General features: G+C 51.0%; 48 non-coding genes and 1 pseudogene across 48 annotated transcripts; all 49 read right to left on the bottom strand.

Moving 5' to 3' along the window:
* Positions 1-193: 193 nt before the first annotated feature.
* Positions 194-312, bottom strand: LOC141037467 (5S ribosomal RNA). The gene has a single exon (XR_012198822.1). It is a non-coding gene; the product is annotated as a 5S ribosomal RNA (ribosomal RNA).
* A 302-nt stretch (positions 313-614) lies between these two features.
* Positions 615-733, bottom strand: LOC141037465 (5S ribosomal RNA). Its single transcript, XR_012198821.1, has one exon. It is a non-coding gene; the product is annotated as a 5S ribosomal RNA (ribosomal RNA).
* A 302-nt stretch (positions 734-1,035) lies between these two features.
* On the bottom strand, positions 1,036-1,154 carry LOC141037463 (5S ribosomal RNA). Its single transcript, XR_012198819.1, has one exon. It is a non-coding gene; the product is annotated as a 5S ribosomal RNA (ribosomal RNA).
* Positions 1,155-1,456: 302 nt separating this feature from the next.
* LOC141037462 (5S ribosomal RNA) lies at positions 1,457-1,575 on the bottom strand. The gene has a single exon (XR_012198818.1). It is a non-coding gene; the product is annotated as a 5S ribosomal RNA (ribosomal RNA).
* A 302-nt stretch (positions 1,576-1,877) lies between these two features.
* On the bottom strand, positions 1,878-1,996 carry LOC141037461 (5S ribosomal RNA). The gene has a single exon (XR_012198817.1). It is a non-coding gene; the product is annotated as a 5S ribosomal RNA (ribosomal RNA).
* A 302-nt stretch (positions 1,997-2,298) lies between these two features.
* On the bottom strand, positions 2,299-2,417 carry LOC141037460 (5S ribosomal RNA). Its single transcript, XR_012198816.1, has one exon. It is a non-coding gene; the product is annotated as a 5S ribosomal RNA (ribosomal RNA).
* Positions 2,418-2,719: 302 nt separating this feature from the next.
* LOC141037459 (5S ribosomal RNA) lies at positions 2,720-2,838 on the bottom strand. Its single transcript, XR_012198815.1, has one exon. It is a non-coding gene; the product is annotated as a 5S ribosomal RNA (ribosomal RNA).
* A 302-nt stretch (positions 2,839-3,140) lies between these two features.
* Positions 3,141-3,259, bottom strand: LOC141037458 (5S ribosomal RNA). The gene has a single exon (XR_012198814.1). It is a non-coding gene; the product is annotated as a 5S ribosomal RNA (ribosomal RNA).
* Positions 3,260-3,561: 302 nt separating this feature from the next.
* LOC141037457 (5S ribosomal RNA) lies at positions 3,562-3,680 on the bottom strand. Its single transcript, XR_012198813.1, has one exon. It is a non-coding gene; the product is annotated as a 5S ribosomal RNA (ribosomal RNA).
* Positions 3,681-3,982: 302 nt separating this feature from the next.
* On the bottom strand, positions 3,983-4,101 carry LOC141037456 (5S ribosomal RNA). The gene has a single exon (XR_012198812.1). It is a non-coding gene; the product is annotated as a 5S ribosomal RNA (ribosomal RNA).
* Positions 4,102-4,403: 302 nt separating this feature from the next.
* LOC141037455 (5S ribosomal RNA) lies at positions 4,404-4,522 on the bottom strand. Its single transcript, XR_012198811.1, has one exon. It is a non-coding gene; the product is annotated as a 5S ribosomal RNA (ribosomal RNA).
* A 302-nt stretch (positions 4,523-4,824) lies between these two features.
* On the bottom strand, positions 4,825-4,943 carry LOC141037454 (5S ribosomal RNA). Its single transcript, XR_012198810.1, has one exon. It is a non-coding gene; the product is annotated as a 5S ribosomal RNA (ribosomal RNA).
* Positions 4,944-5,245: 302 nt separating this feature from the next.
* On the bottom strand, positions 5,246-5,364 carry LOC141037452 (5S ribosomal RNA). The gene has a single exon (XR_012198808.1). It is a non-coding gene; the product is annotated as a 5S ribosomal RNA (ribosomal RNA).
* A 302-nt stretch (positions 5,365-5,666) lies between these two features.
* On the bottom strand, positions 5,667-5,785 carry LOC141037451 (5S ribosomal RNA). Its single transcript, XR_012198807.1, has one exon. It is a non-coding gene; the product is annotated as a 5S ribosomal RNA (ribosomal RNA).
* Positions 5,786-6,087: 302 nt separating this feature from the next.
* On the bottom strand, positions 6,088-6,206 carry LOC141037450 (5S ribosomal RNA). Its single transcript, XR_012198806.1, has one exon. It is a non-coding gene; the product is annotated as a 5S ribosomal RNA (ribosomal RNA).
* Positions 6,207-6,508: 302 nt separating this feature from the next.
* LOC141037449 (5S ribosomal RNA) lies at positions 6,509-6,627 on the bottom strand. Its single transcript, XR_012198805.1, has one exon. It is a non-coding gene; the product is annotated as a 5S ribosomal RNA (ribosomal RNA).
* A 302-nt stretch (positions 6,628-6,929) lies between these two features.
* Positions 6,930-7,048, bottom strand: LOC141037448 (5S ribosomal RNA). The gene has a single exon (XR_012198804.1). It is a non-coding gene; the product is annotated as a 5S ribosomal RNA (ribosomal RNA).
* A 302-nt stretch (positions 7,049-7,350) lies between these two features.
* LOC141037447 (5S ribosomal RNA) lies at positions 7,351-7,469 on the bottom strand. The gene has a single exon (XR_012198803.1). It is a non-coding gene; the product is annotated as a 5S ribosomal RNA (ribosomal RNA).
* Positions 7,470-7,771: 302 nt separating this feature from the next.
* LOC141037446 (5S ribosomal RNA) lies at positions 7,772-7,890 on the bottom strand. Its single transcript, XR_012198802.1, has one exon. It is a non-coding gene; the product is annotated as a 5S ribosomal RNA (ribosomal RNA).
* Positions 7,891-8,192: 302 nt separating this feature from the next.
* LOC141037445 (5S ribosomal RNA) lies at positions 8,193-8,311 on the bottom strand. Its single transcript, XR_012198801.1, has one exon. It is a non-coding gene; the product is annotated as a 5S ribosomal RNA (ribosomal RNA).
* Positions 8,312-8,613: 302 nt separating this feature from the next.
* Positions 8,614-8,732, bottom strand: LOC141037444 (5S ribosomal RNA). Its single transcript, XR_012198800.1, has one exon. It is a non-coding gene; the product is annotated as a 5S ribosomal RNA (ribosomal RNA).
* A 302-nt stretch (positions 8,733-9,034) lies between these two features.
* Positions 9,035-9,153, bottom strand: LOC141037443 (5S ribosomal RNA). The gene has a single exon (XR_012198799.1). It is a non-coding gene; the product is annotated as a 5S ribosomal RNA (ribosomal RNA).
* A 302-nt stretch (positions 9,154-9,455) lies between these two features.
* On the bottom strand, positions 9,456-9,574 carry LOC141037441 (5S ribosomal RNA). Its single transcript, XR_012198797.1, has one exon. It is a non-coding gene; the product is annotated as a 5S ribosomal RNA (ribosomal RNA).
* Positions 9,575-9,876: 302 nt separating this feature from the next.
* Positions 9,877-9,995, bottom strand: LOC141037420 (5S ribosomal RNA). The gene has a single exon (XR_012198779.1). It is a non-coding gene; the product is annotated as a 5S ribosomal RNA (ribosomal RNA).
* A 302-nt stretch (positions 9,996-10,297) lies between these two features.
* On the bottom strand, positions 10,298-10,416 carry LOC141037440 (5S ribosomal RNA). Its single transcript, XR_012198796.1, has one exon. It is a non-coding gene; the product is annotated as a 5S ribosomal RNA (ribosomal RNA).
* A 302-nt stretch (positions 10,417-10,718) lies between these two features.
* On the bottom strand, positions 10,719-10,837 carry LOC141037439 (5S ribosomal RNA). The gene has a single exon (XR_012198795.1). It is a non-coding gene; the product is annotated as a 5S ribosomal RNA (ribosomal RNA).
* A 302-nt stretch (positions 10,838-11,139) lies between these two features.
* On the bottom strand, positions 11,140-11,258 carry LOC141037438 (5S ribosomal RNA). Its single transcript, XR_012198794.1, has one exon. It is a non-coding gene; the product is annotated as a 5S ribosomal RNA (ribosomal RNA).
* Positions 11,259-11,560: 302 nt separating this feature from the next.
* On the bottom strand, positions 11,561-11,679 carry LOC141037437 (5S ribosomal RNA). Its single transcript, XR_012198793.1, has one exon. It is a non-coding gene; the product is annotated as a 5S ribosomal RNA (ribosomal RNA).
* A 302-nt stretch (positions 11,680-11,981) lies between these two features.
* Positions 11,982-12,100, bottom strand: LOC141037436 (5S ribosomal RNA). The gene has a single exon (XR_012198792.1). It is a non-coding gene; the product is annotated as a 5S ribosomal RNA (ribosomal RNA).
* A 302-nt stretch (positions 12,101-12,402) lies between these two features.
* LOC141037433 (5S ribosomal RNA) lies at positions 12,403-12,521 on the bottom strand. Its single transcript, XR_012198791.1, has one exon. It is a non-coding gene; the product is annotated as a 5S ribosomal RNA (ribosomal RNA).
* Positions 12,522-12,823: 302 nt separating this feature from the next.
* On the bottom strand, positions 12,824-12,942 carry LOC141037432 (5S ribosomal RNA). Its single transcript, XR_012198790.1, has one exon. It is a non-coding gene; the product is annotated as a 5S ribosomal RNA (ribosomal RNA).
* A 302-nt stretch (positions 12,943-13,244) lies between these two features.
* LOC141037431 (5S ribosomal RNA) lies at positions 13,245-13,363 on the bottom strand. The gene has a single exon (XR_012198789.1). It is a non-coding gene; the product is annotated as a 5S ribosomal RNA (ribosomal RNA).
* Positions 13,364-13,665: 302 nt separating this feature from the next.
* LOC141037430 (5S ribosomal RNA) lies at positions 13,666-13,784 on the bottom strand. Its single transcript, XR_012198788.1, has one exon. It is a non-coding gene; the product is annotated as a 5S ribosomal RNA (ribosomal RNA).
* A 302-nt stretch (positions 13,785-14,086) lies between these two features.
* Positions 14,087-14,205, bottom strand: LOC141037428 (5S ribosomal RNA). The gene has a single exon (XR_012198786.1). It is a non-coding gene; the product is annotated as a 5S ribosomal RNA (ribosomal RNA).
* A 302-nt stretch (positions 14,206-14,507) lies between these two features.
* LOC141037427 (5S ribosomal RNA) lies at positions 14,508-14,626 on the bottom strand. Its single transcript, XR_012198785.1, has one exon. It is a non-coding gene; the product is annotated as a 5S ribosomal RNA (ribosomal RNA).
* Positions 14,627-14,928: 302 nt separating this feature from the next.
* LOC141037426 (5S ribosomal RNA) lies at positions 14,929-15,047 on the bottom strand. Its single transcript, XR_012198784.1, has one exon. It is a non-coding gene; the product is annotated as a 5S ribosomal RNA (ribosomal RNA).
* Positions 15,048-15,349: 302 nt separating this feature from the next.
* On the bottom strand, positions 15,350-15,468 carry LOC141037425 (5S ribosomal RNA). Its single transcript, XR_012198783.1, has one exon. It is a non-coding gene; the product is annotated as a 5S ribosomal RNA (ribosomal RNA).
* Positions 15,469-15,770: 302 nt separating this feature from the next.
* On the bottom strand, positions 15,771-15,889 carry LOC141037424 (5S ribosomal RNA). Its single transcript, XR_012198782.1, has one exon. It is a non-coding gene; the product is annotated as a 5S ribosomal RNA (ribosomal RNA).
* Positions 15,890-16,191: 302 nt separating this feature from the next.
* LOC141037423 (5S ribosomal RNA) lies at positions 16,192-16,310 on the bottom strand. Its single transcript, XR_012198781.1, has one exon. It is a non-coding gene; the product is annotated as a 5S ribosomal RNA (ribosomal RNA).
* Positions 16,311-16,612: 302 nt separating this feature from the next.
* On the bottom strand, positions 16,613-16,731 carry LOC141037421 (5S ribosomal RNA). The gene has a single exon (XR_012198780.1). It is a non-coding gene; the product is annotated as a 5S ribosomal RNA (ribosomal RNA).
* Positions 16,732-17,033: 302 nt separating this feature from the next.
* Positions 17,034-17,152, bottom strand: LOC141037410 (5S ribosomal RNA). The gene has a single exon (XR_012198769.1). It is a non-coding gene; the product is annotated as a 5S ribosomal RNA (ribosomal RNA).
* A 302-nt stretch (positions 17,153-17,454) lies between these two features.
* Positions 17,455-17,573, bottom strand: LOC141037399 (5S ribosomal RNA). Its single transcript, XR_012198758.1, has one exon. It is a non-coding gene; the product is annotated as a 5S ribosomal RNA (ribosomal RNA).
* A 302-nt stretch (positions 17,574-17,875) lies between these two features.
* LOC141037387 (5S ribosomal RNA) lies at positions 17,876-17,994 on the bottom strand. The gene has a single exon (XR_012198747.1). It is a non-coding gene; the product is annotated as a 5S ribosomal RNA (ribosomal RNA).
* A 302-nt stretch (positions 17,995-18,296) lies between these two features.
* Positions 18,297-18,415, bottom strand: LOC141037464 (5S ribosomal RNA). Its single transcript, XR_012198820.1, has one exon. It is a non-coding gene; the product is annotated as a 5S ribosomal RNA (ribosomal RNA).
* Positions 18,416-18,717: 302 nt separating this feature from the next.
* On the bottom strand, positions 18,718-18,836 carry LOC141037453 (5S ribosomal RNA). The gene has a single exon (XR_012198809.1). It is a non-coding gene; the product is annotated as a 5S ribosomal RNA (ribosomal RNA).
* A 302-nt stretch (positions 18,837-19,138) lies between these two features.
* LOC141037442 (5S ribosomal RNA) lies at positions 19,139-19,257 on the bottom strand. Its single transcript, XR_012198798.1, has one exon. It is a non-coding gene; the product is annotated as a 5S ribosomal RNA (ribosomal RNA).
* Positions 19,258-19,559: 302 nt separating this feature from the next.
* Positions 19,560-19,678, bottom strand: LOC141037429 (5S ribosomal RNA). The gene has a single exon (XR_012198787.1). It is a non-coding gene; the product is annotated as a 5S ribosomal RNA (ribosomal RNA).
* Positions 19,679-19,980: 302 nt separating this feature from the next.
* Positions 19,981-20,099, bottom strand: LOC141037381 (5S ribosomal RNA). The gene has a single exon (XR_012198741.1). It is a non-coding gene; the product is annotated as a 5S ribosomal RNA (ribosomal RNA).
* A 302-nt stretch (positions 20,100-20,401) lies between these two features.
* On the bottom strand, positions 20,402-20,511 carry LOC141037422 (5S ribosomal RNA; annotated as a pseudogene; the record flags this gene model as incomplete).

Below are 20,511 nucleotides of genomic sequence, written 5' to 3'. Positions count from 1 at the left end.
CCACGGTTCAACCGCACCAGTGCCTATTTACCATGGTTTCGACCCCTTTCAGAACACGCTTGCCGCCGCTAGACGCGTGAATAATGAGCAGCGAGCTAAAACTTACCGTAAACGTGCAAAATAATAAAACGTGCTAAACATACGTCGCGCTCGTGCGTTTTGTTTTGCACGCGGTGCAAAACAAATTAAAAAGGGAATGCAACACGAGGACTTCCCAGGAGGTCACCCATCCTAGTACTACTCTCGCCCAAGCACGCTTAACTTCGGAGTTCTGATGGGATCCGGTGCTTTAGTGCTGGTATGATCGCATCCGACATGTTACCCCCGTCTTCGTCCCTTATGCTTGCCCCTCCCAGCTCCACTACACACACGATTGCACATTCCTTTGGCCGCTCCCGCTCAACTACGGAGACGAGTTTTACCACGGTTCAACCGCACCAGTGCCTATTTACCATGGTTTCGACCCCTTTCAGAACACGCTTGCCGCCGCTAGACGCGTGAATAATGAGCAGCGAGCTAAAACTTACCGTAAACGTGCAAAATAATAAAACGTGCTAAACATACGTCGCGCTCGTGCGTTTTGTTTTGCACGCGGTGCAAAACAAATTAAAAAGGGAATGCAACACGAGGACTTCCCAGGAGGTCACCCATCCTAGTACTACTCTCGCCCAAGCACGCTTAACTTCGGAGTTCTGATGGGATCCGGTGCTTTAGTGCTGGTATGATCGCATCCGACATGTTACCCCCGTCTTCGTCCCTTATGCTTGCCCCTCCCAGCTCCACTACACACACGATTGCACATTCCTTTGGCCGCTCCCGCTCAACTACGGAGACGAGTTTTACCACGGTTCAACCGCACCAGTGCCTATTTACCATGGTTTCGACCCCTTTCAGAACACGCTTGCCGCCGCTAGACGCGTGAATAATGAGCAGCGAGCTAAAACTTACCGTAAACGTGCAAAATAATAAAACGTGCTAAACATACGTCGCGCTCGTGCGTTTTGTTTTGCACGCGGTGCAAAACAAATTAAAAAGGGAATGCAACACGAGGACTTCCCAGGAGGTCACCCATCCTAGTACTACTCTCGCCCAAGCACGCTTAACTTCGGAGTTCTGATGGGATCCGGTGCTTTAGTGCTGGTATGATCGCATCCGACATGTTACCCCCGTCTTCGTCCCTTATGCTTGCCCCTCCCAGCTCCACTACACACACGATTGCACATTCCTTTGGCCGCTCCCGCTCAACTACGGAGACGAGTTTTACCACGGTTCAACCGCACCAGTGCCTATTTACCATGGTTTCGACCCCTTTCAGAACACGCTTGCCGCCGCTAGACGCGTGAATAATGAGCAGCGAGCTAAAACTTACCGTAAACGTGCAAAATAATAAAACGTGCTAAACATACGTCGCGCTCGTGCGTTTTGTTTTGCACGCGGTGCAAAACAAATTAAAAAGGGAATGCAACACGAGGACTTCCCAGGAGGTCACCCATCCTAGTACTACTCTCGCCCAAGCACGCTTAACTTCGGAGTTCTGATGGGATCCGGTGCTTTAGTGCTGGTATGATCGCATCCGACATGTTACCCCCGTCTTCGTCCCTTATGCTTGCCCCTCCCAGCTCCACTACACACACGATTGCACATTCCTTTGGCCGCTCCCGCTCAACTACGGAGACGAGTTTTACCACGGTTCAACCGCACCAGTGCCTATTTACCATGGTTTCGACCCCTTTCAGAACACGCTTGCCGCCGCTAGACGCGTGAATAATGAGCAGCGAGCTAAAACTTACCGTAAACGTGCAAAATAATAAAACGTGCTAAACATACGTCGCGCTCGTGCGTTTTGTTTTGCACGCGGTGCAAAACAAATTAAAAAGGGAATGCAACACGAGGACTTCCCAGGAGGTCACCCATCCTAGTACTACTCTCGCCCAAGCACGCTTAACTTCGGAGTTCTGATGGGATCCGGTGCTTTAGTGCTGGTATGATCGCATCCGACATGTTACCCCCGTCTTCGTCCCTTATGCTTGCCCCTCCCAGCTCCACTACACACACGATTGCACATTCCTTTGGCCGCTCCCGCTCAACTACGGAGACGAGTTTTACCACGGTTCAACCGCACCAGTGCCTATTTACCATGGTTTCGACCCCTTTCAGAACACGCTTGCCGCCGCTAGACGCGTGAATAATGAGCAGCGAGCTAAAACTTACCGTAAACGTGCAAAATAATAAAACGTGCTAAACATACGTCGCGCTCGTGCGTTTTGTTTTGCACGCGGTGCAAAACAAATTAAAAAGGGAATGCAACACGAGGACTTCCCAGGAGGTCACCCATCCTAGTACTACTCTCGCCCAAGCACGCTTAACTTCGGAGTTCTGATGGGATCCGGTGCTTTAGTGCTGGTATGATCGCATCCGACATGTTACCCCCGTCTTCGTCCCTTATGCTTGCCCCTCCCAGCTCCACTACACACACGATTGCACATTCCTTTGGCCGCTCCCGCTCAACTACGGAGACGAGTTTTACCACGGTTCAACCGCACCAGTGCCTATTTACCATGGTTTCGACCCCTTTCAGAACACGCTTGCCGCCGCTAGACGCGTGAATAATGAGCAGCGAGCTAAAACTTACCGTAAACGTGCAAAATAATAAAACGTGCTAAACATACGTCGCGCTCGTGCGTTTTGTTTTGCACGCGGTGCAAAACAAATTAAAAAGGGAATGCAACACGAGGACTTCCCAGGAGGTCACCCATCCTAGTACTACTCTCGCCCAAGCACGCTTAACTTCGGAGTTCTGATGGGATCCGGTGCTTTAGTGCTGGTATGATCGCATCCGACATGTTACCCCCGTCTTCGTCCCTTATGCTTGCCCCTCCCAGCTCCACTACACACACGATTGCACATTCCTTTGGCCGCTCCCGCTCAACTACGGAGACGAGTTTTACCACGGTTCAACCGCACCAGTGCCTATTTACCATGGTTTCGACCCCTTTCAGAACACGCTTGCCGCCGCTAGACGCGTGAATAATGAGCAGCGAGCTAAAACTTACCGTAAACGTGCAAAATAATAAAACGTGCTAAACATACGTCGCGCTCGTGCGTTTTGTTTTGCACGCGGTGCAAAACAAATTAAAAAGGGAATGCAACACGAGGACTTCCCAGGAGGTCACCCATCCTAGTACTACTCTCGCCCAAGCACGCTTAACTTCGGAGTTCTGATGGGATCCGGTGCTTTAGTGCTGGTATGATCGCATCCGACATGTTACCCCCGTCTTCGTCCCTTATGCTTGCCCCTCCCAGCTCCACTACACACACGATTGCACATTCCTTTGGCCGCTCCCGCTCAACTACGGAGACGAGTTTTACCACGGTTCAACCGCACCAGTGCCTATTTACCATGGTTTCGACCCCTTTCAGAACACGCTTGCCGCCGCTAGACGCGTGAATAATGAGCAGCGAGCTAAAACTTACCGTAAACGTGCAAAATAATAAAACGTGCTAAACATACGTCGCGCTCGTGCGTTTTGTTTTGCACGCGGTGCAAAACAAATTAAAAAGGGAATGCAACACGAGGACTTCCCAGGAGGTCACCCATCCTAGTACTACTCTCGCCCAAGCACGCTTAACTTCGGAGTTCTGATGGGATCCGGTGCTTTAGTGCTGGTATGATCGCATCCGACATGTTACCCCCGTCTTCGTCCCTTATGCTTGCCCCTCCCAGCTCCACTACACACACGATTGCACATTCCTTTGGCCGCTCCCGCTCAACTACGGAGACGAGTTTTACCACGGTTCAACCGCACCAGTGCCTATTTACCATGGTTTCGACCCCTTTCAGAACACGCTTGCCGCCGCTAGACGCGTGAATAATGAGCAGCGAGCTAAAACTTACCGTAAACGTGCAAAATAATAAAACGTGCTAAACATACGTCGCGCTCGTGCGTTTTGTTTTGCACGCGGTGCAAAACAAATTAAAAAGGGAATGCAACACGAGGACTTCCCAGGAGGTCACCCATCCTAGTACTACTCTCGCCCAAGCACGCTTAACTTCGGAGTTCTGATGGGATCCGGTGCTTTAGTGCTGGTATGATCGCATCCGACATGTTACCCCCGTCTTCGTCCCTTATGCTTGCCCCTCCCAGCTCCACTACACACACGATTGCACATTCCTTTGGCCGCTCCCGCTCAACTACGGAGACGAGTTTTACCACGGTTCAACCGCACCAGTGCCTATTTACCATGGTTTCGACCCCTTTCAGAACACGCTTGCCGCCGCTAGACGCGTGAATAATGAGCAGCGAGCTAAAACTTACCGTAAACGTGCAAAATAATAAAACGTGCTAAACATACGTCGCGCTCGTGCGTTTTGTTTTGCACGCGGTGCAAAACAAATTAAAAAGGGAATGCAACACGAGGACTTCCCAGGAGGTCACCCATCCTAGTACTACTCTCGCCCAAGCACGCTTAACTTCGGAGTTCTGATGGGATCCGGTGCTTTAGTGCTGGTATGATCGCATCCGACATGTTACCCCCGTCTTCGTCCCTTATGCTTGCCCCTCCCAGCTCCACTACACACACGATTGCACATTCCTTTGGCCGCTCCCGCTCAACTACGGAGACGAGTTTTACCACGGTTCAACCGCACCAGTGCCTATTTACCATGGTTTCGACCCCTTTCAGAACACGCTTGCCGCCGCTAGACGCGTGAATAATGAGCAGCGAGCTAAAACTTACCGTAAACGTGCAAAATAATAAAACGTGCTAAACATACGTCGCGCTCGTGCGTTTTGTTTTGCACGCGGTGCAAAACAAATTAAAAAGGGAATGCAACACGAGGACTTCCCAGGAGGTCACCCATCCTAGTACTACTCTCGCCCAAGCACGCTTAACTTCGGAGTTCTGATGGGATCCGGTGCTTTAGTGCTGGTATGATCGCATCCGACATGTTACCCCCGTCTTCGTCCCTTATGCTTGCCCCTCCCAGCTCCACTACACACACGATTGCACATTCCTTTGGCCGCTCCCGCTCAACTACGGAGACGAGTTTTACCACGGTTCAACCGCACCAGTGCCTATTTACCATGGTTTCGACCCCTTTCAGAACACGCTTGCCGCCGCTAGACGCGTGAATAATGAGCAGCGAGCTAAAACTTACCGTAAACGTGCAAAATAATAAAACGTGCTAAACATACGTCGCGCTCGTGCGTTTTGTTTTGCACGCGGTGCAAAACAAATTAAAAAGGGAATGCAACACGAGGACTTCCCAGGAGGTCACCCATCCTAGTACTACTCTCGCCCAAGCACGCTTAACTTCGGAGTTCTGATGGGATCCGGTGCTTTAGTGCTGGTATGATCGCATCCGACATGTTACCCCCGTCTTCGTCCCTTATGCTTGCCCCTCCCAGCTCCACTACACACACGATTGCACATTCCTTTGGCCGCTCCCGCTCAACTACGGAGACGAGTTTTACCACGGTTCAACCGCACCAGTGCCTATTTACCATGGTTTCGACCCCTTTCAGAACACGCTTGCCGCCGCTAGACGCGTGAATAATGAGCAGCGAGCTAAAACTTACCGTAAACGTGCAAAATAATAAAACGTGCTAAACATACGTCGCGCTCGTGCGTTTTGTTTTGCACGCGGTGCAAAACAAATTAAAAAGGGAATGCAACACGAGGACTTCCCAGGAGGTCACCCATCCTAGTACTACTCTCGCCCAAGCACGCTTAACTTCGGAGTTCTGATGGGATCCGGTGCTTTAGTGCTGGTATGATCGCATCCGACATGTTACCCCCGTCTTCGTCCCTTATGCTTGCCCCTCCCAGCTCCACTACACACACGATTGCACATTCCTTTGGCCGCTCCCGCTCAACTACGGAGACGAGTTTTACCACGGTTCAACCGCACCAGTGCCTATTTACCATGGTTTCGACCCCTTTCAGAACACGCTTGCCGCCGCTAGACGCGTGAATAATGAGCAGCGAGCTAAAACTTACCGTAAACGTGCAAAATAATAAAACGTGCTAAACATACGTCGCGCTCGTGCGTTTTGTTTTGCACGCGGTGCAAAACAAATTAAAAAGGGAATGCAACACGAGGACTTCCCAGGAGGTCACCCATCCTAGTACTACTCTCGCCCAAGCACGCTTAACTTCGGAGTTCTGATGGGATCCGGTGCTTTAGTGCTGGTATGATCGCATCCGACATGTTACCCCCGTCTTCGTCCCTTATGCTTGCCCCTCCCAGCTCCACTACACACACGATTGCACATTCCTTTGGCCGCTCCCGCTCAACTACGGAGACGAGTTTTACCACGGTTCAACCGCACCAGTGCCTATTTACCATGGTTTCGACCCCTTTCAGAACACGCTTGCCGCCGCTAGACGCGTGAATAATGAGCAGCGAGCTAAAACTTACCGTAAACGTGCAAAATAATAAAACGTGCTAAACATACGTCGCGCTCGTGCGTTTTGTTTTGCACGCGGTGCAAAACAAATTAAAAAGGGAATGCAACACGAGGACTTCCCAGGAGGTCACCCATCCTAGTACTACTCTCGCCCAAGCACGCTTAACTTCGGAGTTCTGATGGGATCCGGTGCTTTAGTGCTGGTATGATCGCATCCGACATGTTACCCCCGTCTTCGTCCCTTATGCTTGCCCCTCCCAGCTCCACTACACACACGATTGCACATTCCTTTGGCCGCTCCCGCTCAACTACGGAGACGAGTTTTACCACGGTTCAACCGCACCAGTGCCTATTTACCATGGTTTCGACCCCTTTCAGAACACGCTTGCCGCCGCTAGACGCGTGAATAATGAGCAGCGAGCTAAAACTTACCGTAAACGTGCAAAATAATAAAACGTGCTAAACATACGTCGCGCTCGTGCGTTTTGTTTTGCACGCGGTGCAAAACAAATTAAAAAGGGAATGCAACACGAGGACTTCCCAGGAGGTCACCCATCCTAGTACTACTCTCGCCCAAGCACGCTTAACTTCGGAGTTCTGATGGGATCCGGTGCTTTAGTGCTGGTATGATCGCATCCGACATGTTACCCCCGTCTTCGTCCCTTATGCTTGCCCCTCCCAGCTCCACTACACACACGATTGCACATTCCTTTGGCCGCTCCCGCTCAACTACGGAGACGAGTTTTACCACGGTTCAACCGCACCAGTGCCTATTTACCATGGTTTCGACCCCTTTCAGAACACGCTTGCCGCCGCTAGACGCGTGAATAATGAGCAGCGAGCTAAAACTTACCGTAAACGTGCAAAATAATAAAACGTGCTAAACATACGTCGCGCTCGTGCGTTTTGTTTTGCACGCGGTGCAAAACAAATTAAAAAGGGAATGCAACACGAGGACTTCCCAGGAGGTCACCCATCCTAGTACTACTCTCGCCCAAGCACGCTTAACTTCGGAGTTCTGATGGGATCCGGTGCTTTAGTGCTGGTATGATCGCATCCGACATGTTACCCCCGTCTTCGTCCCTTATGCTTGCCCCTCCCAGCTCCACTACACACACGATTGCACATTCCTTTGGCCGCTCCCGCTCAACTACGGAGACGAGTTTTACCACGGTTCAACCGCACCAGTGCCTATTTACCATGGTTTCGACCCCTTTCAGAACACGCTTGCCGCCGCTAGACGCGTGAATAATGAGCAGCGAGCTAAAACTTACCGTAAACGTGCAAAATAATAAAACGTGCTAAACATACGTCGCGCTCGTGCGTTTTGTTTTGCACGCGGTGCAAAACAAATTAAAAAGGGAATGCAACACGAGGACTTCCCAGGAGGTCACCCATCCTAGTACTACTCTCGCCCAAGCACGCTTAACTTCGGAGTTCTGATGGGATCCGGTGCTTTAGTGCTGGTATGATCGCATCCGACATGTTACCCCCGTCTTCGTCCCTTATGCTTGCCCCTCCCAGCTCCACTACACACACGATTGCACATTCCTTTGGCCGCTCCCGCTCAACTACGGAGACGAGTTTTACCACGGTTCAACCGCACCAGTGCCTATTTACCATGGTTTCGACCCCTTTCAGAACACGCTTGCCGCCGCTAGACGCGTGAATAATGAGCAGCGAGCTAAAACTTACCGTAAACGTGCAAAATAATAAAACGTGCTAAACATACGTCGCGCTCGTGCGTTTTGTTTTGCACGCGGTGCAAAACAAATTAAAAAGGGAATGCAACACGAGGACTTCCCAGGAGGTCACCCATCCTAGTACTACTCTCGCCCAAGCACGCTTAACTTCGGAGTTCTGATGGGATCCGGTGCTTTAGTGCTGGTATGATCGCATCCGACATGTTACCCCCGTCTTCGTCCCTTATGCTTGCCCCTCCCAGCTCCACTACACACACGATTGCACATTCCTTTGGCCGCTCCCGCTCAACTACGGAGACGAGTTTTACCACGGTTCAACCGCACCAGTGCCTATTTACCATGGTTTCGACCCCTTTCAGAACACGCTTGCCGCCGCTAGACGCGTGAATAATGAGCAGCGAGCTAAAACTTACCGTAAACGTGCAAAATAATAAAACGTGCTAAACATACGTCGCGCTCGTGCGTTTTGTTTTGCACGCGGTGCAAAACAAATTAAAAAGGGAATGCAACACGAGGACTTCCCAGGAGGTCACCCATCCTAGTACTACTCTCGCCCAAGCACGCTTAACTTCGGAGTTCTGATGGGATCCGGTGCTTTAGTGCTGGTATGATCGCATCCGACATGTTACCCCCGTCTTCGTCCCTTATGCTTGCCCCTCCCAGCTCCACTACACACACGATTGCACATTCCTTTGGCCGCTCCCGCTCAACTACGGAGACGAGTTTTACCACGGTTCAACCGCACCAGTGCCTATTTACCATGGTTTCGACCCCTTTCAGAACACGCTTGCCGCCGCTAGACGCGTGAATAATGAGCAGCGAGCTAAAACTTACCGTAAACGTGCAAAATAATAAAACGTGCTAAACATACGTCGCGCTCGTGCGTTTTGTTTTGCACGCGGTGCAAAACAAATTAAAAAGGGAATGCAACACGAGGACTTCCCAGGAGGTCACCCATCCTAGTACTACTCTCGCCCAAGCACGCTTAACTTCGGAGTTCTGATGGGATCCGGTGCTTTAGTGCTGGTATGATCGCATCCGACATGTTACCCCCGTCTTCGTCCCTTATGCTTGCCCCTCCCAGCTCCACTACACACACGATTGCACATTCCTTTGGCCGCTCCCGCTCAACTACGGAGACGAGTTTTACCACGGTTCAACCGCACCAGTGCCTATTTACCATGGTTTCGACCCCTTTCAGAACACGCTTGCCGCCGCTAGACGCGTGAATAATGAGCAGCGAGCTAAAACTTACCGTAAACGTGCAAAATAATAAAACGTGCTAAACATACGTCGCGCTCGTGCGTTTTGTTTTGCACGCGGTGCAAAACAAATTAAAAAGGGAATGCAACACGAGGACTTCCCAGGAGGTCACCCATCCTAGTACTACTCTCGCCCAAGCACGCTTAACTTCGGAGTTCTGATGGGATCCGGTGCTTTAGTGCTGGTATGATCGCATCCGACATGTTACCCCCGTCTTCGTCCCTTATGCTTGCCCCTCCCAGCTCCACTACACACACGATTGCACATTCCTTTGGCCGCTCCCGCTCAACTACGGAGACGAGTTTTACCACGGTTCAACCGCACCAGTGCCTATTTACCATGGTTTCGACCCCTTTCAGAACACGCTTGCCGCCGCTAGACGCGTGAATAATGAGCAGCGAGCTAAAACTTACCGTAAACGTGCAAAATAATAAAACGTGCTAAACATACGTCGCGCTCGTGCGTTTTGTTTTGCACGCGGTGCAAAACAAATTAAAAAGGGAATGCAACACGAGGACTTCCCAGGAGGTCACCCATCCTAGTACTACTCTCGCCCAAGCACGCTTAACTTCGGAGTTCTGATGGGATCCGGTGCTTTAGTGCTGGTATGATCGCATCAGACATGTTACCCCCGTCTTCGTCCCTTATGCTTGCCCCTCCCAGCTCCACTACACACACGATTGCACATTCCTTTGGCCGCTCCCGCTCAACTACGGAGACGAGTTTTACCACGGTTCAACCGCACCAGTGCCTATTTACCATGGTTTCGACCCCTTTCAGAACACGCTTGCCGCCGCTAGACGCGTGAATAATGAGCAGCGAGCTAAAACTTACCGTAAACGTGCAAAATAATAAAACGTGCTAAACATACGTCGCGCTCGTGCGTTTTGTTTTGCACGCGGTGCAAAACAAATTAAAAAGGGAATGCAACACGAGGACTTCCCAGGAGGTCACCCATCCTAGTACTACTCTCGCCCAAGCACGCTTAACTTCGGAGTTCTGATGGGATCCGGTGCTTTAGTGCTGGTATGATCGCATCCGACATGTTACCCCCGTCTTCGTCCCTTATGCTTGCCCCTCCCAGCTCCACTACACACACGATTGCACATTCCTTTGGCCGCTCCCGCTCAACTACGGAGACGAGTTTTACCACGGTTCAACCGCACCAGTGCCTATTTACCATGGTTTCGACCCCTTTCAGAACACGCTTGCCGCCGCTAGACGCGTGAATAATGAGCAGCGAGCTAAAACTTACCGTAAACGTGCAAAATAATAAAACGTGCTAAACATACGTCGCGCTCGTGCGTTTTGTTTTGCACGCGGTGCAAAACAAATTAAAAAGGGAATGCAACACGAGGACTTCCCAGGAGGTCACCCATCCTAGTACTACTCTCGCCCAAGCACGCTTAACTTCGGAGTTCTGATGGGATCCGGTGCTTTAGTGCTGGTATGATCGCATCCGACATGTTACCCCCGTCTTCGTCCCTTATGCTTGCCCCTCCCAGCTCCACTACACACACGATTGCACATTCCTTTGGCCGCTCCCGCTCAACTACGGAGACGAGTTTTACCACGGTTCAACCGCACCAGTGCCTATTTACCATGGTTTCGACCCCTTTCAGAACACGCTTGCCGCCGCTAGACGCGTGAATAATGAGCAGCGAGCTAAAACTTACCGTAAACGTGCAAAATAATAAAACGTGCTAAACATACGTCGCGCTCGTGCGTTTTGTTTTGCACGCGGTGCAAAACAAATTAAAAAGGGAATGCAACACGAGGACTTCCCAGGAGGTCACCCATCCTAGTACTACTCTCGCCCAAGCACGCTTAACTTCGGAGTTCTGATGGGATCCGGTGCTTTAGTGCTGGTATGATCGCATCCGACATGTTACCCCCGTCTTCGTCCCTTATGCTTGCCCCTCCCAGCTCCACTACACACACGATTGCACATTCCTTTGGCCGCTCCCGCTCAACTACGGAGACGAGTTTTACCACGGTTCAACCGCACCAGTGCCTATTTACCATGGTTTCGACCCCTTTCAGAACACGCTTGCCGCCGCTAGACGCGTGAATAATGAGCAGCGAGCTAAAACTTACCGTAAACGTGCAAAATAATAAAACGTGCTAAACATACGTCGCGCTCGTGCGTTTTGTTTTGCACGCGGTGCAAAACAAATTAAAAAGGGAATGCAACACGAGGACTTCCCAGGAGGTCACCCATCCTAGTACTACTCTCGCCCAAGCACGCTTAACTTCGGAGTTCTGATGGGATCCGGTGCTTTAGTGCTGGTATGATCGCATCCGACATGTTACCCCCGTCTTCGTCCCTTATGCTTGCCCCTCCCAGCTCCACTACACACACGATTGCACATTCCTTTGGCCGCTCCCGCTCAACTACGGAGACGAGTTTTACCACGGTTCAACCGCACCAGTGCCTATTTACCATGGTTTCGACCCCTTTCAGAACACGCTTGCCGCCGCTAGACGCGTGAATAATGAGCAGCGAGCTAAAACTTACCGTAAACGTGCAAAATAATAAAACGTGCTAAACATACGTCGCGCTCGTGCGTTTTGTTTTGCACGCGGTGCAAAACAAATTAAAAAGGGAATGCAACACGAGGACTTCCCAGGAGGTCACCCATCCTAGTACTACTCTCGCCCAAGCACGCTTAACTTCGGAGTTCTGATGGGATCCGGTGCTTTAGTGCTGGTATGATCGCATCCGACATGTTACCCCCGTCTTCGTCCCTTATGCTTGCCCCTCCCAGCTCCACTACACACACGATTGCACATTCCTTTGGCCGCTCCCGCTCAACTACGGAGACGAGTTTTACCACGGTTCAACCGCACCAGTGCCTATTTACCATGGTTTCGACCCCTTTCAGAACACGCTTGCCGCCGCTAGACGCGTGAATAATGAGCAGCGAGCTAAAACTTACCGTAAACGTGCAAAATAATAAAACGTGCTAAACATACGTCGCGCTCGTGCGTTTTGTTTTGCACGCGGTGCAAAACAAATTAAAAAGGGAATGCAACACGAGGACTTCCCAGGAGGTCACCCATCCTAGTACTACTCTCGCCCAAGCACGCTTAACTTCGGAGTTCTGATGGGATCCGGTGCTTTAGTGCTGGTATGATCGCATCCGACATGTTACCCCCGTCTTCGTCCCTTATGCTTGCCCCTCCCAGCTCCACTACACACACGATTGCACATTCCTTTGGCCGCTCCCGCTCAACTACGGAGACGAGTTTTACCACGGTTCAACCGCACCAGTGCCTATTTACCATGGTTTCGACCCCTTTCAGAACACGCTTGCCGCCGCTAGACGCGTGAATAATGAGCAGCGAGCTAAAACTTACCGTAAACGTGCAAAATAATAAAACGTGCTAAACATACGTCGCGCTCGTGCGTTTTGTTTTGCACGCGGTGCAAAACAAATTAAAAAGGGAATGCAACACGAGGACTTCCCAGGAGGTCACCCATCCTAGTACTACTCTCGCCCAAGCACGCTTAACTTCGGAGTTCTGATGGGATCCGGTGCTTTAGTGCTGGTATGATCGCATCCGACATGTTACCCCCGTCTTCGTCCCTTATGCTTGCCCCTCCCAGCTCCACTACACACACGATTGCACATTCCTTTGGCCGCTCCCGCTCAACTACGGAGACGAGTTTTACCACGGTTCAACCGCACCAGTGCCTATTTACCATGGTTTCGACCCCTTTCAGAACACGCTTGCCGCCGCTAGACGCGTGAATAATGAGCAGCGAGCTAAAACTTACCGTAAACGTGCAAAATAATAAAACGTGCTAAACATACGTCGCGCTCGTGCGTTTTGTTTTGCACGCGGTGCAAAACAAATTAAAAAGGGAATGCAACACGAGGACTTCCCAGGAGGTCACCCATCCTAGTACTACTCTCGCCCAAGCACGCTTAACTTCGGAGTTCTGATGGGATCCGGTGCTTTAGTGCTGGTATGATCGCATCCGACATGTTACCCCCGTCTTCGTCCCTTATGCTTGCCCCTCCCAGCTCCACTACACACACGATTGCACATTCCTTTGGCCGCTCCCGCTCAACTACGGAGACGAGTTTTACCACGGTTCAACCGCACCAGTGCCTATTTACCATGGTTTCGACCCCTTTCAGAACACGCTTGCCGCCGCTAGACGCGTGAATAATGAGCAGCGAGCTAAAACTTACCGTAAACGTGCAAAATAATAAAACGTGCTAAACATACGTCGCGCTCGTGCGTTTTGTTTTGCACGCGGTGCAAAACAAATTAAAAAGGGAATGCAACACGAGGACTTCCCAGGAGGTCACCCATCCTAGTACTACTCTCGCCCAAGCACGCTTAACTTCGGAGTTCTGATGGGATCCGGTGCTTTAGTGCTGGTATGATCGCATCCGACATGTTACCCCCGTCTTCGTCCCTTATGCTTGCCCCTCCCAGCTCCACTACACACACGATTGCACATTCCTTTGGCCGCTCCCGCTCAACTACGGAGACGAGTTTTACCACGGTTCAACCGCACCAGTGCCTATTTACCATGGTTTCGACCCCTTTCAGAACACGCTTGCCGCCGCTAGACGCGTGAATAATGAGCAGCGAGCTAAAACTTACCGTAAACGTGCAAAATAATAAAACGTGCTAAACATACGTCGCGCTCGTGCGTTTTGTTTTGCACGCGGTGCAAAACAAATTAAAAAGGGAATGCAACACGAGGACTTCCCAGGAGGTCACCCATCCTAGTACTACTCTCGCCCAAGCACGCTTAACTTCGGAGTTCTGATGGGATCCGGTGCTTTAGTGCTGGTATGATCGCATCCGACATGTTACCCCCGTCTTCGTCCCTTATGCTTGCCCCTCCCAGCTCCACTACACACACGATTGCACATTCCTTTGGCCGCTCCCGCTCAACTACGGAGACGAGTTTTACCACGGTTCAACCGCACCAGTGCCTATTTACCATGGTTTCGACCCCTTTCAGAACACGCTTGCCGCCGCTAGACGCGTGAATAATGAGCAGCGAGCTAAAACTTACCGTAAACGTGCAAAATAATAAAACGTGCTAAACATACGTCGCGCTCGTGCGTTTTGTTTTGCACGCGGTGCAAAACAAATTAAAAAGGGAATGCAACACGAGGACTTCCCAGGAGGTCACCCATCCTAGTACTACTCTCGCCCAAGCACGCTTAACTTCGGAGTTCTGATGGGATCCGGTGCTTTAGTGCTGGTATGATCGCATCCGACATGTTACCCCCGTCTTCGTCCCTTATGCTTGCCCCTCCCAGCTCCACTACACACACGATTGCACATTCCTTTGGCCGCTCCCGCTCAACTACGGAGACGAGTTTTACCACGGTTCAACCGCACCAGTGCCTATTTACCATGGTTTCGACCCCTTTCAGAACACGCTTGCCGCCGCTAGACGCGTGAATAATGAGCAGCGAGCTAAAACTTACCGTAAACGTGCAAAATAATAAAACGTGCTAAACATACGTCGCGCTCGTGCGTTTTGTTTTGCACGCGGTGCAAAACAAATTAAAAAGGGAATGCAACACGAGGACTTCCCAGGAGGTCACCCATCCTAGTACTACTCTCGCCCAAGCACGCTTAACTTCGGAGTTCTGATGGGATCCGGTGCTTTAGTGCTGGTATGATCGCATCCGACATGTTACCCCCGTCTTCGTCCCTTATGCTTGCCCCTCCCAGCTCCACTACACACACGATTGCACATTCCTTTGGCCGCTCCCGCTCAACTACGGAGACGAGTTTTACCACGGTTCAACCGCACCAGTGCCTATTTACCATGGTTTCGACCCCTTTCAGAACACGCTTGCCGCCGCTAGACGCGTGAATAATGAGCAGCGAGCTAAAACTTACCGTAAACGTGCAAAATAATAAAACGTGCTAAACATACGTCGCGCTCGTGCGTTTTGTTTTGCACGCGGTGCAAAACAAATTAAAAAGGGAATGCAACACGAGGACTTCCCAGGAGGTCACCCATCCTAGTACTACTCTCGCCCAAGCACGCTTAACTTCGGAGTTCTGATGGGATCCGGTGCTTTAGTGCTGGTATGATCGCATCCGACATGTTACCCCCGTCTTCGTCCCTTATGCTTGCCCCTCCCAGCTCCACTACACACACGATTGCACATTCCTTTGGCCGCTCCCGCTCAACTACGGAGACGAGTTTTACCACGGTTCAACCGCACCAGTGCCTATTTACCATGGTTTCGACCCCTTTCAGAACACGCTTGCCGCCGCTAGACGCGTGAATAATGAGCAGCGAGCTAAAACTTACCGTAAACGTGCAAAATAATAAAACGTGCTAAACATACGTCGCGCTCGTGCGTTTTGTTTTGCACGCGGTGCAAAACAAATTAAAAAGGGAATGCAACACGAGGACTTCCCAGGAGGTCACCCATCCTAGTACTACTCTCGCCCAAGCACGCTTAACTTCGGAGTTCTGATGGGATCCGGTGCTTTAGTGCTGGTATGATCGCATCCGACATGTTACCCCCGTCTTCGTCCCTTATGCTTGCCCCTCCCAGCTCCACTACACACACGATTGCACATTCCTTTGGCCGCTCCCGCTCAACTACGGAGACGAGTTTTACCACGGTTCAACCGCACCAGTGCCTATTTACCATGGTTTCGACCCCTTTCAGAACACGCTTGCCGCCGCTAGACGCGTGAATAATGAGCAGCGAGCTAAAACTTACCGTAAACGTGCAAAATAATAAAACGTGCTAAACATACGTCGCGCTCGTGCGTTTTGTTTTGCACGCGGTGCAAAACAAATTAAAAAGGGAATGCAACACGAGGACTTCCCAGGAGGTCACCCATCCTAGTACTACTCTCGCCCAAGCACGCTTAACTTCGGAGTTCTGATGGGATCCGGTGCTTTAGTGCTGGTATGATCGCATCCGACATGTTACCCCCGTCTTCGTCCCTTATGCTTGCCCCTCCCAGCTCCACTACACACACGATTGCACATTCCTTTGGCCGCTCCCGCTCAACTACGGAGACGAGTTTTACCACGGTTCAACCGCACCAGTGCCTATTTACCATGGTTTCGACCCCTTTCAGAACACGCTTGCCGCCGCTAGACGCGTGAATAATGAGCAGCGAGCTAAAACTTACCGTAAACGTGCAAAATAATAAAACGTGCTAAACATACGTCGCGCTCGTGCGTTTTGTTTTGCACGCGGTGCAAAACAAATTAAAAAGGGAATGCAACACGAGGACTTCCCAGGAGGTCACCCATCCTAGTACTACTCTCGCCCAAGCACGCTTAACTTCGGAGTTCTGATGGGATCCGGTGCTTTAGTGCTGGTATGATCGCATCCGACATGTTACCCCCGTCTTCGTCCCTTATGCTTGCCCCTCCCAGCTCCACTACACACACGATTGCACATTCCTTTGGCCGCTCCCGCTCAACTACGGAGACGAGTTTTACCACGGTTCAACCGCACCAGTGCCTATTTACCATGGTTTCGACCCCTTTCAGAACACGCTTGCCGCCGCTAGACGCGTGAATAATGAGCAGCGAGCTAAAACTTACCGTAAACGTGCAAAATAATAAAACGTGCTAAACATACGTCGCGCTCGTGCGTTTTGTTTTGCACGCGGTGCAAAACAAATTAAAAAGGGAATGCAACACGAGGACTTCCCAGGAGGTCACCCATCCTAGTACTACTCTCGCCCAAGCACGCTTAACTTCGGAGTTCTGATGGGATCCGGTGCTTTAGTGCTGGTATGATCGCATCCGACATGTTACCCCCGTCTTCGTCCCTTATGCTTGCCCCTCCCAGCTCCACTACACACACGATTGCACATTCCTTTGGCCGCTCCCGCTCAACTACGGAGACGAGTTTTACCACGGTTCAACCGCACCAGTGCCTATTTACCATGGTTTCGACCCCTTTCAGAACACGCTTGCCGCCGCTAGACGCGTGAATAATGAGCAGCGAGCTAAAACTTACCGTAAACGTGCAAAATAATAAAACGTGCTAAACATACGTCGCGCTCGTGCGTTTTGTTTTGCACGCGGTGCAAAACAAATTAAAAAGGGAATGCAACACGAGGACTTCCCAGGAGGTCACCCATCCTAGTACTACTCTCGCCCAAGCACGCTTAACTTCGGAGTTCTGATGGGATCCGGTGCTTTAGTGCTGGTATGATCGCATCCGACATGTTACCCCCGTCTTCGTCCCTTATGCTTGCCCCTCCCAGCTCCACTACACACACGATTGCACATTCCTTTGGCCGCTCCCGCTCAACTACGGAGACGAGTTTTACCACGGTTCAACCGCACCAGTGCCTATTTACCATGGTTTCGACCCCTTTCAGAACACGCTTGCCGCCGCTAGACGCGTGAATAATGAGCAGCGAGCTAAAACTTACCGTAAACGTGCAAAATAATAAAACGTGCTAAACATACGTCGCGCTCGTGCGTTTTGTTTTGCACGCGGTGCAAAACAAATTAAAAAGGGAATGCAACACGAGGACTTCCCAGGAGGTCACCCATCCTAGTACTACTCTCGCCCAAGCACGCTTAACTTCGGAGTTCTGATGGGATCCGGTGCTTTAGTGCTGGTATGATCGCATCCGACATGTTACCCCCGTCTTCGTCCCTTATGCTTGCCCCTCCCAGCTCCACTACACACACGATTGCACATTCCTTTGGCCGCTCCCGCTCAACTACGGAGACGAGTTTTACCACGGTTCAACCGCACCAGTGCCTATTTACCATGGTTTCGACCCCTTTCAGAACACGCTTGCCGCCGCTAGACGCGTGAATAATGAGCAGCGAGCTAAAACTTACCGTAAACGTGCAAAATAATAAAACGTGCTAAACATACGTCGCGCTCGTGCGTTTTGTTTTGCACGCGGTGCAAAACAAATTAAAAAGGGAATGCAACACGAGGACTTCCCAGGAGGTCACCCATCCTAGTACTACTCTCGCCCAAGCACGCTTAACTTCGGAGTTCTGATGGGATCCGGTGCTTTAGTGCTGGTATGATCGCATCCGACATGTTACCCCCGTCTTCGTCCCTTATGCTTGCCCCTCCCAGCTCCACTACACACACGATTGCACATTCCTTTGGCCGCTCCCGCTCAACTACGGAGACGAGTTTTACCACGGTTCAACCGCACCAGTGCCTATTTACCATGGTTTCGACCCCTTTCAGAACACGCTTGCCGCCGCTAGACGCGTGAATAATGAGCAGCGAGCTAAAACTTACCGTAAACGTGCAAAATAATAAAACGTGCTAAACATACGTCGCGCTCGTGCGTTTTGTTTTGCACGCGGTGCAAAACAAATTAAAAAGGGAATGCAACACGAGGACTTCCCAGGAGGTCACCCATCCTAGTACTACTCTCGCCCAAGCACGCTTAACTTCGGAGTTCTGATGGGATCCGGTGCTTTAGTGCTGGTATGATCGCATCCGACATGTTACCCCCGTCTTCGTCCCTTATGCTTGCCCCTCCCAGCTCCACTACACACACGATTGCACATTCCTTTGGCCGCTCCCGCTCAACTACGGAGACGAGTTTTACCACGGTTCAACCGCACCAGTGCCTATTTACCATGGTTTCGACCCCTTTCAGAACACGCTTGCCGCCGCTAGACGCGTGAATAATGAGCAGCGAGCTAAAACTTACCGTAAACGTGCAAAATAATAAAACGTGCTAAACATACGTCGCGCTCGTGCGTTTTGTTTTGCACGCGGTGCAAAACAAATTAAAAAGGGAATGCAACACGAGGACTTCCCAGGAGGTCACCCATCCTAGTACTACTCTCGCCCAAGCACGCTTAACTTCGGAGTTCTGATGGGATCCGGTGCTTTAGTGCTGGTATGATCGCATCCGACATGTTACCCCCGTCTTCGTCCCTTATGCTTGCCCCTCCCAGCTCCACTACACACACGATTGCACATTCCTTTGGCCGCTCCCGCTCAACTACGGAGACGAGTTTTACCACGGTTCAACCGCACCAGTGCCTATTTACCATGGTTTCGACCCCTTTCAGAACACGCTTGCCGCCGCTAGACGCGTGAATAATGAGCAGCGAGCTAAAACTTACCGTAAACGTGCAAAATAATAAAACGTGCTAAACATACGTCGCGCTCGTGCGTTTTGTTTTGCACGCGGTGCAAAACAAATTAAAAAGGGAATGCAACACGAGGACTTCCCAGGAGGTCACCCATCCTAGTACTACTCTCGCCCAAGCACGCTTAACTTCGGAGTTCTGATGGGATCCGGTGCTTTAGTGCTGGTATGATCGCATCCGACATGTTACCCCCGTCTTCGTCCCTTATGCTTGCCCCTCCCAGCTCCACTACACACACGATTGCACATTCCTTTGGCCGCTCCCGCTCAACTACGGAGACGAGTTTTACCACGGTTCAACCGCACCAGTGCCTATTTACCATGGTTTCGACCCCTTTCAGAACACGCTTGCCGCCGCTAGACGCGTGAATAATGAGCAGCGAGCTAAAACTTACCGTAAACGTGCAAAATAATAAAACGTGCTAAACATACGTCGCGCTCGTGCGTTTTGTTTTGCACGCGGTGCAAAACAAATTAAAAAGGGAATGCAACACGAGGACTTCCCAGGAGGTCACCCATCCTAGTACTACTCTCGCCCAAGCACGCTTAACTTCGGAGTTCTGATGGGATCCGGTGCTTTAGTGCTGGTATGATCGCATCCGACATGTTACCCCCGTCTTCGTCCCTTATGCTTGCCCCTCCCAGCTCCACTACACACACGATTGCACATTCCTTTGGCCGCTCCCGCTCAACTACGGAGACGAGTTTTACCACGGTTCAACCGCACCAGTGCCTATTTACCATGGTTTCGACCCCTTTCAGAACACGCTTGCCGCCGCTAGACGCGTGAATAATGAGCAGCGAGCTAAAACTTACCGTAAACGTGCAAAATAATAAAACGTGCTAAACATACGTCGCGCTCGTGCGTTTTGTTTTGCACGCGGTGCAAAACAAATTAAAAAGGGAATGCAACACGAGGACTTCCCAGGAGGTCACCCATCCTAGTACTACTCTCGCCCAAGCACGCTTAACTTCGGAGTTCTGATGGGATCCGGTGCTTTAGTGCTGGTATG

This window comes from Aegilops tauschii, unplaced genomic scaffold, assembly GCF_002575655.3.
Source record: "Aegilops tauschii subsp. strangulata cultivar AL8/78 unplaced genomic scaffold, Aet v6.0 ptg001087l_obj, whole genome shotgun sequence".
NCBI classification, from domain to species: domain Eukaryota; kingdom Viridiplantae; phylum Streptophyta; class Magnoliopsida; order Poales; family Poaceae; genus Aegilops; species Aegilops tauschii.
This window is presented reverse-complemented; position numbering and strand designations above follow the sequence as displayed.